The 12,654-nt window shown below is 37.9% G+C and overlaps 1 protein-coding gene across 1 annotated transcript in view; it reads right to left on the reverse strand.

Moving 5' to 3' along the window:
* Window positions 1-12,654, reverse strand: part of LOC138445570 (regulating synaptic membrane exocytosis protein 1-like) — a 253,257-nt gene that overhangs the window by 188,371 nt on the left and 52,232 nt on the right. The gene's annotated exons all lie outside the window — the stretch shown is intronic.

The raw sequence follows: 12,654 nt of genomic DNA on the forward strand, positions 1-12,654 counted from the left end.
TGGATCTCAGATGCAAGAAAATTCACGGCTCAAAATGATTCAGAGTCAGGAGTGAGAAAAGGCAAGAAAACATGGTGGGGAGTGAGGGGGGGGGGGTGTGCCAAGGGGATAGGCACTGGAATGAGATGGTTACTACAAGGTGGGAAACAGACAGACCTACCAGGCTCATGACCCAAAGGATGTGAATTTGAGTAAACTCCACGAGACAATGGAGGACAGTGAAGCCTGGTGTGCCATAGGCCATGGGGTCACAAAGAGCTGGACCTGACTTAGCCAGTGGGCAACAACAGTCAGGGTCCATTAGAGGAGCCCATGCGGAATCTGCATCACAGGGGGCTCCACAATGGACAGAGTCCCAGAACTCAGCCTGCCTCCACCCCTACAGCGATTCTGCCCTACAGGGCTCTCTGTTCTATCTGCTCTCCGCGTCCCCAAGCTTACTCTCGAATGCTCCCCTCCTTGTAAGCATTCAAATCACTGATGATACACCTTTGACAGTAAAAAGTATGCCTTGCTAAAATGTATTATTGTCCACTGCAGTCATTGTTATATGCCCTAATGCCTACCACATAAATATGTGGACCATAAATATTATTTAAAGGATCAGGAACCCAATAAAGACTCTTTGATTAATGTTCCCTTCCTTGGTCCTTATAATTTTATTCAAATGTGTAACTTTAATCAAGTGTGTCACCCAAACTTATATAGTTCCTCTGCTGTACTTCATAACAATTTATTTGAGGATCTTCCCATGTATGAGTGAGCGAGTGAAAGTCATTCAGTGGTGTCCGACTCTTTGCAACCGCATGGATTACAGCCTGCCCAGCTCTTCTGTCCATGGGACTCTCCAGGCAAAAACACTGGAGTGCGTTGCCATTCCCTTCTCCAGGGGGTCTTGCCAACTCAGGGATTGAACCCAGGTCTCCCTCATTTATAGGCAGATTCTTTACTAGCTAAGCTGCCAGGGAAGCCTGTCTATAAAAGATGAAAAAAAATCCAAGGTACGTTGTATGTCAAGATATATATCCTAGAATGCCATCTATTAAACATAGCTAATGATAATTCATCATTATCCCAAGATGACAGATTTTCTAATTTGTCTATGAAAGGGTGTCCTTAAATTCCTTTATACATGGCAGACCCTACTCACTACAAAGTAAGATTATATTTCTTTGGGGCATTTGTCAAGATATTCCTGTCAGATTTTATTTCTCCTCTTTCTTTTATATTTCATAAGCATATGTAAATTAGGGTTTTGATAAAAATGCCTGTGTTTAAATACACAACATTAAGCAAGTATTTCTCCTGAGGTCTTACATGACCCCTTTAAATGAAAGCATAATAACCTTCTGACGAAATCATTCAAAAAGTCCTATTTTTGAGCTGAGAGAATTAAATTCCTTAGGGTCATTGGATTTGTGTTTTCAACCAGAGTTATACATGAATACGTGAAAATATAATTATAAAAATATATTCCAAAAGTCAAAAACTTAGTGTCAATAATACATAATTTATGATGCAAGGGTTTATTTATATTTTAGTGGCTTTATTTAAAAAAAAAAGGGGGGTCAACATGTGGCCAGTCTTTGCTTTACAGTTTTAGTAGATACTGCTCTTACTGCTTATGCTGGTTTTCGCCTTTAATCCAGGCTGGCTTTTCCAACCTGACCTTTATCATAATATAGCATGAACACTCAGATCAGGTATCTTCTGGTTCAGGCTGTGCTAACATTATTTCCATCTGTACATTTTCAGGCAAGCTTTAAGGTAGAGGAAGAGAACAATTTTTATTTTCCTGATGAAAAGGAATGCTAATGGAAAGGGGGATTGCAAGGGACAAATACTTGGGCTTAAAAAATCAGTGTATTATGAAACAGAAGAGCAGTAAACTAGGAATCAAGAGTTAGGATTGTACTCACAGCTCATCAGTATCTAAATAACTACCTGCTGGGCCCTGGTTTTTCATCTGTAATAGAGGGTTCAGTTCAGTTCAGTTCAGTCGCTCAGTCGTGTCCGACTCTTTGCGATCCCATGCATCGCAGCATGCCAGGCCTCCCTGTCCATCACCAACTCCTGGAGTTCACTCAGACTCACGTCCATCAAGTCCGTGATGCCATCCAGCCATCCCATCCTCGGTCGTCCCCTTCTCCTCCTGCCCCCAATCCCTCCCAGCATCAGAGTCTTTTCCAATGAGTCAACTCTTCCCATGAGATGGCCAAAGTACTGGAGTTTCAGCTTTAGTATCATTCCTTCCAAAGAAATCCCAGGGCTGATCTCCTTCAGAATGGACTGGTTGGATCTCCTTGCAGTCCAAGGGACTCTCAAGAGTCTTCTCCAACACCACACTTCAAAAGCATCAATTCTTCAGCACTCAGCCTTCTTCACAGTCCAACTCTCACATCCATACATGACCACAGGAAAAAGCATAGCCTTGACTAGACAGACCTTAGGCGGCAAAGTAATGTCTCTGCTTTTGAATACACTATCTAGGTTGGTCATAACTTTTTTTCCAAGGAGTAAGCATCTTTTAATATCATGGCTGCAGTCACCATCTGCTGTGATTTTGGAGCCCCCAAAAATTAAGTCTGACACTGTTTCCACTGTTTCCCCATCTATCTCCCATAAAGTGATGGGACCGGATGCCATGATTTTCGTTTTCTGAATGTTGAGCTTTAAGCCTGTGGATGGCTAATCTCTAGAGTCTTTCTACCAGCAATATAATTCTGATTCTATAAAATGTTTATACCTTCTAAAATCTGGGAAACTGTCATAGTGAACTTGATACCAATTTCATTGGGTTTCAGATTTTGTTATGATAACCTTTTCATGATATTAGTCATAAAATTATTATCTTTATTTGCCAAATACTCTAAAATAACTTCAGATGGAAGACATCATATTTAAGTAGTCTTGAAGTAGATTTTTTAATAGTGACTTCAGTTTTTCATAATGCCATAATTTATTACTAAAAGCTATACCTTGATCCTCAGCAGGAACAGAGTAAGAAAAAGTGGTATTAGAAATGAAAATATCATGAAATAATGAACCACGTACATTTCAACAGGCCATCTCAGTTCAGTTCAGTTCAGTCACTCAGTCTTGTCTGACTCTCTGTGACTCTATGGACTGCAGCACCCCAGGCCTTCCTGTCCAAAACCAACTCCCACTGCTTACTCAAACTCATGTCCATTGAGTGGTGATGCCATCCAACCATGTCATCCTCTGCTGTCCCCCTCTCCTATCACGTTCACTCTTTCCCAGCATCAGGGTCTTTTCAAATGAGTAAGTTATTTGCATCAGGAGCCAAAGTCTTGAAGCTTCAGCTTCAGCATCAGTTCTTCCAATGAATATTCAGGACTGATTTCCTTTAGGATGGACTGGTTAGATCTCCTTGCAGTCCAGGGGACTCTCAAGAGTCTTCTCCAACACCACAGTTCAAAAGCATCAATTCTTTGGTGCTCAGCTTTCTTTATAGCCCAACTCTCACATCCATACATGACTACTGGAAAAAACACAGCTTTGATTAGACGGACCTTTGTTGGCAAAGTAATGTCTCTGCTTTTTAATATGATGCCTATCTAGTTTATTTTATTTTATTAAAACAATTACTTTGAACAAACAAGTATTGTCCTAAAATTCTGTTTTAAAGTTACCACTTGAAAATCTTGATCCCTTTTTATATGAGAAAAGACATTCCTAATTAGGCCTGCATATAACACTGATAATGATAAAATATACAACACAAACAACTGAAGATGTTCCGAATAAAATAATAAATTGGAGAATAAAACTGCATAGAGGTGGACTGGTTTTGTTTCTTTGAGACAAAAGATCATGATAAAATTATTTCACCATTATGCTTCTAAGGATGTCAAATTTAAAACTGTTTTGAAAGTATTGATATTAAATGTAAGAAATAAATACAGGGAAATTATTTATTGCAGATAATTATCATTACAAACATGATAAAATATTTTTCCTTTTCACAATCCACATCTTCATATACTCACACCTTTATTCCCATATACTTGGGCCTTTCCTATTTCTGAATTTACGCAGTAGTGAAATCAAATCTATATTAAATTGACAGTGTCTGTCATCACCTACATCATGCCTTGGGCCATTAAAATACTATTTTTCATTTCCTCAGATATTACAAGTTTGCAAGTATGGCTAAACTATTCTGTTCTTTCTCCAACAGTTGAATGAGGTATTTTACACCAAGGTCTTAGATTCCTAGAGTACAGCAGAATCATTCTCATTCTTTCCTGAGTCATGCCTGTCTCATTCATTTTAATATTAGACATTAAACATGATAATGTTCATATTTTCAGTCATTTTAACTGAACTTCTAGAATATTTCCTTTTAATGTAGTTGTCACACCTCATTCCAGTGCTGATCTGACCCTTCCTGGTTTTTAGGTACCGTCTTTATTCCACACGAAGTCTTTTCCATTCTGATGAAAATGCACTTTCATGGAACCAGGTTTCCTTACAATTATTTCTTGCTTAAATACAATTATTTTTAGAAAAGAGTGCAATATTTCTCTGCCTTTCTGAAGAATGTACTCATTACCATATTAAATAAAATGTCTTTTTTCTTCCTAATACTCTTCTTTATCATCTTTTTCTTACACTTACTCCAGTTGTATATGATGCAAAATCACCTTTCTTCTATTTTTCTTAAAGACAATCCAACTGGAAGTGAAATGTATTCTGATATCTCTCCAGATAAAATGTATTTTGTTCTCAATCTGGCTTACAAGAATTTTAAAGAGTGAAAACAGAACCAATCTTTTCGTATGGTGATCAGATCTTTTCAGTTAGCTGTTACCTTCCTTTGGAGGACCAAAGTCATTTACTCATGACACAATACTGATTCAAAGTTGTTTGTGTTAGCTCTACTATGAACTTGGGATGGGGTCCCTGCTCAAGGAAGGTCCCCTCTACCAGAAAAAGAAGCACGAGTGGAAAAGTGATGACAATAAGTAGAGAAGTAATACCACCCAAACAACTGCCTCGGAGGAGAGATGCCATGAGCCAGCATAGCTGGTAACAAGTCCCATCCTGTGGGGAGCCTGTTACCCCATCCTGTTACCTCCGCAAACCCAGCAAGATGCTGCAACTTGTTCCTTCACTTCCATTAACCAAATTAAACCATAAGAAGGACACTTTCAGTCTCGTGCAAAAAATCAGCATTCTGTGGACATGTTTTTCATGTATATAAAATTCTTGATGACTAACTTACTGAAATTTTTTCCTTGCATCCTCTCTATTTTTCTCTGAGCAGCATCTCAATCTAAAGAAGATACTCTGTCCCATCAGTCTTCTTTATTTTCTTTATTGTTATTTCTTTTTAATTGTAGGATAATTGGTTGTTGGCTTCTGCCATATAGCAACATGAACCAACCATATATATCTAGGTATATCTACAGGGGATATATATATACACATAGTGCCTCCCTCCCCACCTTTCTATCCTATGTCATCACAGAATGCCAGGCTGTGCTCCTTGTGTTACATAGTCAGTGGTTTTCAACACTGATTCACAATGGAATCATCTGGGGAGCATTACAAAGCCTAGGTCTCCCATGCTAGAGCCTCTAATTTAATTAATGCAATCTGGGAATCATAATTTTAAAAGCCTAAAGTGCAGCCAAGATTGAGAAGCATTGTTATATGCAGTGCTTTCTACAAATGCAAGGATGTGATGAAGAAAAATGTATATTAGCTAGTTTATTGTATATATTATTGGTTAACATAGAATATACAGATATAAAGGTTATATATGGGTTTAGTGAAGTGAAGTCGCTCAGTCGTGTCTGACTCTTTGCGACCCCATGGACCATAGCCTACCAGGCTCCTCCTTCCACGGGATTCTCCAGGCAAGAGTACTGGAGTGAGTTGCCATTTCCTTCTCCAGGGGATCTTTGCGAGCCAGGTATTGAACCCAGGTCTCCCTCATTCCAGGCAGACGCTTTAACCTCTGAGCCACCAGGGAAGCCCCAGTTTATATATGTTTTTTCTCCTAACATTCTGCAAACCAGTGATTCATACTGAATATTTAAGTAACATAATATACAATATTAATATATAATGTGATTATGTTATATTATATATAATAATCATACTAATATAATATTAAGTTGGAGAAAACCAAATTTAATCACTTAGGGGATATATGTTGAAAGATATTCTCTGAACAGTACTTCAAATAATGAAAAGGAGACACTACTACCAAAGAATTGGTTAAATAAACATTATTACATGATACAGTGGGGAAACACTAAAAATATTAAGGTCATTCTATATATTCTGAGGGCTTCGTTGGTAGTTCAGATGGTAAAGAATCCACCTGCAATGCAGGGGACCCCAGTTCGATTCTTGGGTCAGAAGGATCTGCTGGAGAAGGGATAGGCTACCCACTCTGGTATTCTTGGGCTTCCCTGATGGTGGCTTAGATGGTAAAGACTCTACCTGCAATGAGGGGAGACCTGGGTTCAGTCCCTGGGTTGGGAAGATCCCTTAGAGGAAAGTACGGCAACCCACTTCAGTATTCTTGCCTGGAGAATCCCCATGGACAGAGGAGCTGGCAGGCTGCAGCCCATGGGGTTGCAAAAGTCAGATATGACTGAGCAATTAAGCATGCACATACATTCTGAAGGAAAAGATGTCTAGGATACACTGTCAAGTAAAAAACAGACAGATTTCAGAACAGTTTGAATGAAACAAGTTATCTTTTGTAACTGAATGTGTATATGAGTATGTCTATATGAAAACTAATGCATTTGTTTATATTAATAAATACAAAGAGTGACATCTGGAATCCCTACAGTGTAGAATGTGGTTAGGGCTGAGGGAAGAAAATGAAATGGCTGTGGCTTTTCATTCATATAATTACATATTGCTCAGCTTTTTAAAGGGATAAGCATGTATTCTTTTATTTTAAAACACTAGTTTTTGATTTCTAAAATTTCTACAAAGAACAATAGCTTGCCAGCTTATAAAGAATAGGATAAGTCTTCATATCCAACCATAAAACAACTGTAGAATTTTATATAAAAGTGTGTAATTTCAAAGAAAATTGGCCAAATGTCAATTTACAAATGCATTCTACTTACCTGGAAATTTAATATATCATTCTTCAAATATTATAAATGGGTACTTTTATTTTATGATATGAAGATTTATGATAATAATCCCAAGCTATTTCTCCATTAGCCCCCAAATAAGTTAACCATTACCTGGTATATGGCCAGAATATTACAGAGTGAAGGCTTCACTAGCAATTAAAGACTATCCTTTAACATCATTCAATAATATATTTCCCTACTATGAAATCAAAGAAAAAACTTGACAGATATTTACACGTCCAAATTCACAGTCATATACACCAACTGCAGGTCCTTAAGAACTTAGCTGAATCTTATTTAATCAGTCAGTTAATAACATTCACCTTTATTCAGCCAAAACTATCTTTTCATTTCTAACTCACTGTGACTCTCTATTCATGACAAGATATACTAAAACATATTCACCATTGCTTGAGTTTATTATGTTGTGTGGTTGACTGTAACAATTTTACAAACCATTGCACAGAACTGCACAATAAAAGTAAGAAAACTGTGAATCAGTCAGGTTTCAATATCCAGATGCTTTTATCCAACAGAGTAACTCTGCCGGGTTATACAGAAGAGCCGGGCTCTGCTGGTTTAAACGACGTGGTTGATGAAGCTCAGGTTGGGGAAGTACCTGGGGAGTTGAGAGGTATTCTTTTTTTCCCTCATTGCTCTACTTCAGAGTAAAAAAGGAATTAGGAAAAGAAACTATTCACTGCCATTCACTCATTCTCAAATTTATTCTGCCTTTTTCTCCACCTCTAATCAGTTTAGATAAAGTTCTTTTTTTTTTTTTTTTTTTTCTTTTTGGCTTGCAGGATCTTAGTTCCCTGACCAGGGATTGAACCCACACCCTCAGTAGTGAAAGTATGGAGTCTTACCCACTGGAGAGCCAGAGAATTCCCTAAACTTAATCTTGAAACAGCAGTAACTTAGAGTGGCAAAATAGCCTCCCCCCCCCCCCAAAAAAAAGGGAGAGAGAGAGAGAGAGAGAGAGAGAGAGAGAGAGCTTTAGTATATATGCTGATTTGCTCCTCACTGGGTGTATGTGCTTCCCTTGGATTTCTAACATGTGAAATGAATTTAATAATTCCTTACTTACCATGTCTCAGAGCAGAACCTATGATCTGTGGGTATCCAGGTAAAAAGCAATTAACATTACTAAACTGCTTTGTAAAGTCATGCCATGAAATCTATCTATGTACTTAAGGTTCATGTCATAACTAAGATCAAAGTAATCAGGCTGATGTTAACAAGTAAAAGTATCTGGGCTACTGCTGTATATTGAATTCAATAAATGTTTCCTCATTAACTTAGTTGAGGTATATCAACTGCCTCCCTAACATGCTGGGAATATTTTATTTTTGATTCTGCTGATAACATGAGAAAATGTTTCAGGTTGGTTGTTTGATGCTGACTGCATTAGCACCATGTACATGATTCTACAATTGTGTTTTTAATGTGCATTATATCATTCATACTTGATAACACTGAATCTTTAAACTCTTGTTTACATTATTAATGTGAAACTGAGCTAGAAGACATCTGTATCAATATATATGGAAAAGTTCCTTAAAGGAGAAGTTCATCTTGATTTGAACAACCCAAAGTTCATATCTAAACTGGATGAATCAATTAAAATTTACCAATTCTCCACCTAACTAAATATATAATAGTATCGATGGCTACTATAAAGAAGCACCAGTTAATACCAGCTTTAAAATCACAGATAAAAATCTATAAAACGACAGGTAAAAAGACAACAGGGCTAACCAAAGACAAACACTTGGAGTAATGCTGATTTTTAGTTTTGAATGTTTTTACAAAGACCTAATCTTATTTTGGTGTCTAAATTTTCCTCCATGTCTTCAAATTACATTACATAGAGAACTAGTTACTATGCTAAATAGCTGGGCTATTTCATACCTGTGTATCAATCACAAATTCTGTGGTGCTATGTTATAATCTATAATATCAGCCGATGTTGTTGTTAAGTGTTTCACCTAGTAGTCATGCTTCAAAATCCATGTCAAACAAATATTCCAACTTCACAGGACATTGGTTATTTATCAAATCATTTTCTCAATTGCTTTTAAACTTAAATTCCTGCCTTGCAGCCTTTTGACAACCATTTGTCCCATCTGTCTTGCCCCACAACTCCTGATTCAAATAAGAGAGAAGAAAAATAACATTTAATTTATCAGATGCCTGACCCTTTCTTAACTTCTTTTCTCATACAAACTTCATGAAGTCCTATTATGTCTATTTTACAAATAGTGAATGGAGCTCTGACACATCATTACACTGATCTCATGCTTTTGTAGCCGGAGAGGCATGGTAAGGGAGAGACTCACTCGAGCAGAAGGCCAGTCAGTGGCCCAAACGGACAAAGACAGTTATGGAAAGATGTTATTGTGCCAAAATGAATGATGACAGAGAAACCTCAAAGTGGATTTGCAGAGATGTGGATGGGCCGAGAGTCTGTCATACAGATTGAAACAAGTCAGAAAGAGAAAAACAAATAGTATATATTAACTCATGTATGTGGAATCTAGAAAAACAGTACTGATGAACCTATGTACAGGGCAGGAATAGAGATGCAGACGTAGAGAATGGGTTTGTGGACATGGAGGGGAGGGAGACTATGATGAATTGGGAGAATAGGATTGACATATATACACTCCATGGGTAAAACAATAACCAGTGGGAAGCTGCTGTGTAACACAGGGAGCTCAGCTCAGTGCTCTGTGATGACTTAGATGGGTGGGATGGGACAGGAAGGAGGAAGGTCCAAGAGGGAGGGGATATATACATATATACACACATACATATGACTGATTCACTGTGTTGTACAGCAGAAACTAACACCATATTGTAAAGCAACTATACACCAATTAAACTCTTAAGTGGATTTAACTCTTCCAAAATTAATCCTAATTATAAAAACATATTATATGTTAAATTTTTCTATAAGCAGTTATCATTCATTCATGCAAACACTCAAGATTGTTTGGGAAGAACCCACCAGATTTCACCTGCTAAGACTGCCCTGCATAGTCCCCACCTCTGAGACCCTCAGACTGTTTCAGAGCATTCTTCACCAGGAGAACATTGCACATATGAAAATAAGAGATGGTGGATTATTGGCGAAGTCAACACCCTTGATGACATTTCTAGCAATGTTTGCTTCTGTGTAAAACAAATGAAGGAGGAAGGGAATGCAGACAAGAACAAACCTTTATATTTTATTGGCTTGTAATAAACTTCCTTCATGAGAACTCTTTGGTATCCTGGTGCAAATCTGTTTATTCATTGATATATACAGTAACAAAGGTGGTATTTTCCCATGTCTTTCAACATGGGAAAGCCTCTTGATGAAAGTGAAAGAGGAGAGTGAAAAAGTTGGCTTAAAACTCAACATTCAGAAAACTAAGTTCATGGCATCTGGTCCCATCACTGCATGGCAAATAGATGGGGAAACAACGGAAACAGGGACAGACTTTATTTTGGGGGGCTCCCAAATCACTGCAGATGGTGACTTGAGCTTTTAATTTAATTAAAAGATGCTTGCTTTTAATTATGGAAGAGAAGTTATGACCGACCTAGACAGACTATTAAAAACCAGAGACATTACTTTGCCAACAAAGGTCCATCTAGTCAAGGCTATGGTTTTTCCTGTGGTCATGTATGGATGTGAGAGTTGGACTATAAAGAAAGCTGAGTGCTGAAGAATTGATGCTTTTGAACTGTGGTGTTGGAGAAGACTCTTGAGAGTCCCTTGGACTCCAAGGAGATCCAACCAGTCCATCCTAAAGGAGATCAGTCCTGAATATTCATTGGAAGGACTGATACTGAAGCTGAAACTCCAATACTTTGGCCACCTGATGAGAAGAACTGACTCATTGTAAAAGACCGTGATGCTGTTAAAGATTGAGGGCGGGAGGAGAAAGGAACAACAAAGGATGAGATGGTTGGATGGCATCACCAACTCGGTAGACATGAGTTTGAGTAAATTCCGGGAGTTGGTGATGGACAGGGAGGGAGCCTGGTGTCCTGCAGTTCATGGGGTCGCAAAGAGTTGGACACAACTGAATGACTGAACTGAACTGAACTGAGAGCATAGTATTTGTCTAAGTACAGCCCATATGTCAACAAATTAAACTCAAAGTGTTTCAGCAACAGCAACAACAACAAAATATGTCCATGAAGATGATGTTACCAAACTGGTTACTGGGTCACCAAGGCCTGTTTCCTGTAGAGGGGAACAAGTAGGATGAACTTGGGCTCAGTAACATGCCTTCTTTCAAAATGGATTTGAGGGAATTTTATTCATCTATAAAAAGGAATGACATTTTGATTCATGCTACAATGTGAATGGGCCTGAATGCATCATGCCTGGTGAAGTAAGTCAGACACTGAAGGACAGATATTGTAGGATTCTACTTATATGAGGTGCCTAAAATTGGCAAATTCATAGAGACAAAAGATATTAATAGAACAGAGGTCACTTGGGGATGGGAGGAAGGGGTTGAGGGGGAAGTTATGGTTTAAAGGATACAGAGTTTCTGTTAGAGATGAAAAAAATCAGGATGTAGATGGTGGTGATGATTACTTCACCTTTATGAATGTATTTAATGCCATTGACTTGTACATTTATAAATGGTTAAAATGAAAAATATTGATGTGCATATTTTAACCACACCAAAGAAAGTAATTTGAGGAAGGAGTGAGATACATATAACAGAATGCATGTGTGTGTGTGTGTGTGTGTGTGTGTGTGTGTGTGACAGAGAGACAGAAAGAAAGTGAAATAAAAATAAGATGAGAAAATAGGTCAAAATTGGCTAAGTACACATACATATGCTATCAAGTTCAACTCAGTGGTTAAACATAAAGAGCATATTTTGTTCTGATTTTCTTAACAACCAAAACAAAAACTCACAATATCCATAATAGAAAAGAGCAACTGCCAAGGAAAAATACTGGTAGAGAAACCAGAGCAGAGTCACCAGGGATTCTCATAAAGGAAACCCTATATGATGTGGTCACCAGTTTCCTCAACTGCATTTGCATGATAAACACCAAAACAGGTTCTTTTTTTTGCTAGTATTTGCATAAAATGACTATTTTTTATATTTGTGGTTCCCAATAGATAGAGTACAATATGCAAGCTAATTTTAAACTTTGAAAGATTCAACAACCTTATAGGAAAAGCTTTCCATAATTCACCATTTCTCATTTTATAAACAGTTGTTTTTATTTATTTTAATTGGAGGCTTCTTACTTTACAATATCATGGCGGTTTTTGCCACATATTGACATGGGTGTACATGTGTCCCCCATCCTGAACACCCCTCCCACCTCCCTCCCAATCCCATCCCTCAGAGTTGTCCCAGTACACTGGCTTTGAGTGCCCTGTTTCAAGAATCAAACCTAGACTGGTCATCTATTTCACCTATGGCAATACACATGTTCAATTCTATTCTCTCACATCATCCCGCCCTGCCTTCCCCCACAGAGTTCAAGCAGGTTTGAT

Source organism: Ovis canadensis, chromosome 9 (genome assembly GCF_042477335.2).
Source record: "Ovis canadensis isolate MfBH-ARS-UI-01 breed Bighorn chromosome 9, ARS-UI_OviCan_v2, whole genome shotgun sequence".
In the NCBI taxonomy this organism is placed as follows: Eukaryota; Metazoa; Chordata; class Mammalia; order Artiodactyla; family Bovidae; genus Ovis; species Ovis canadensis.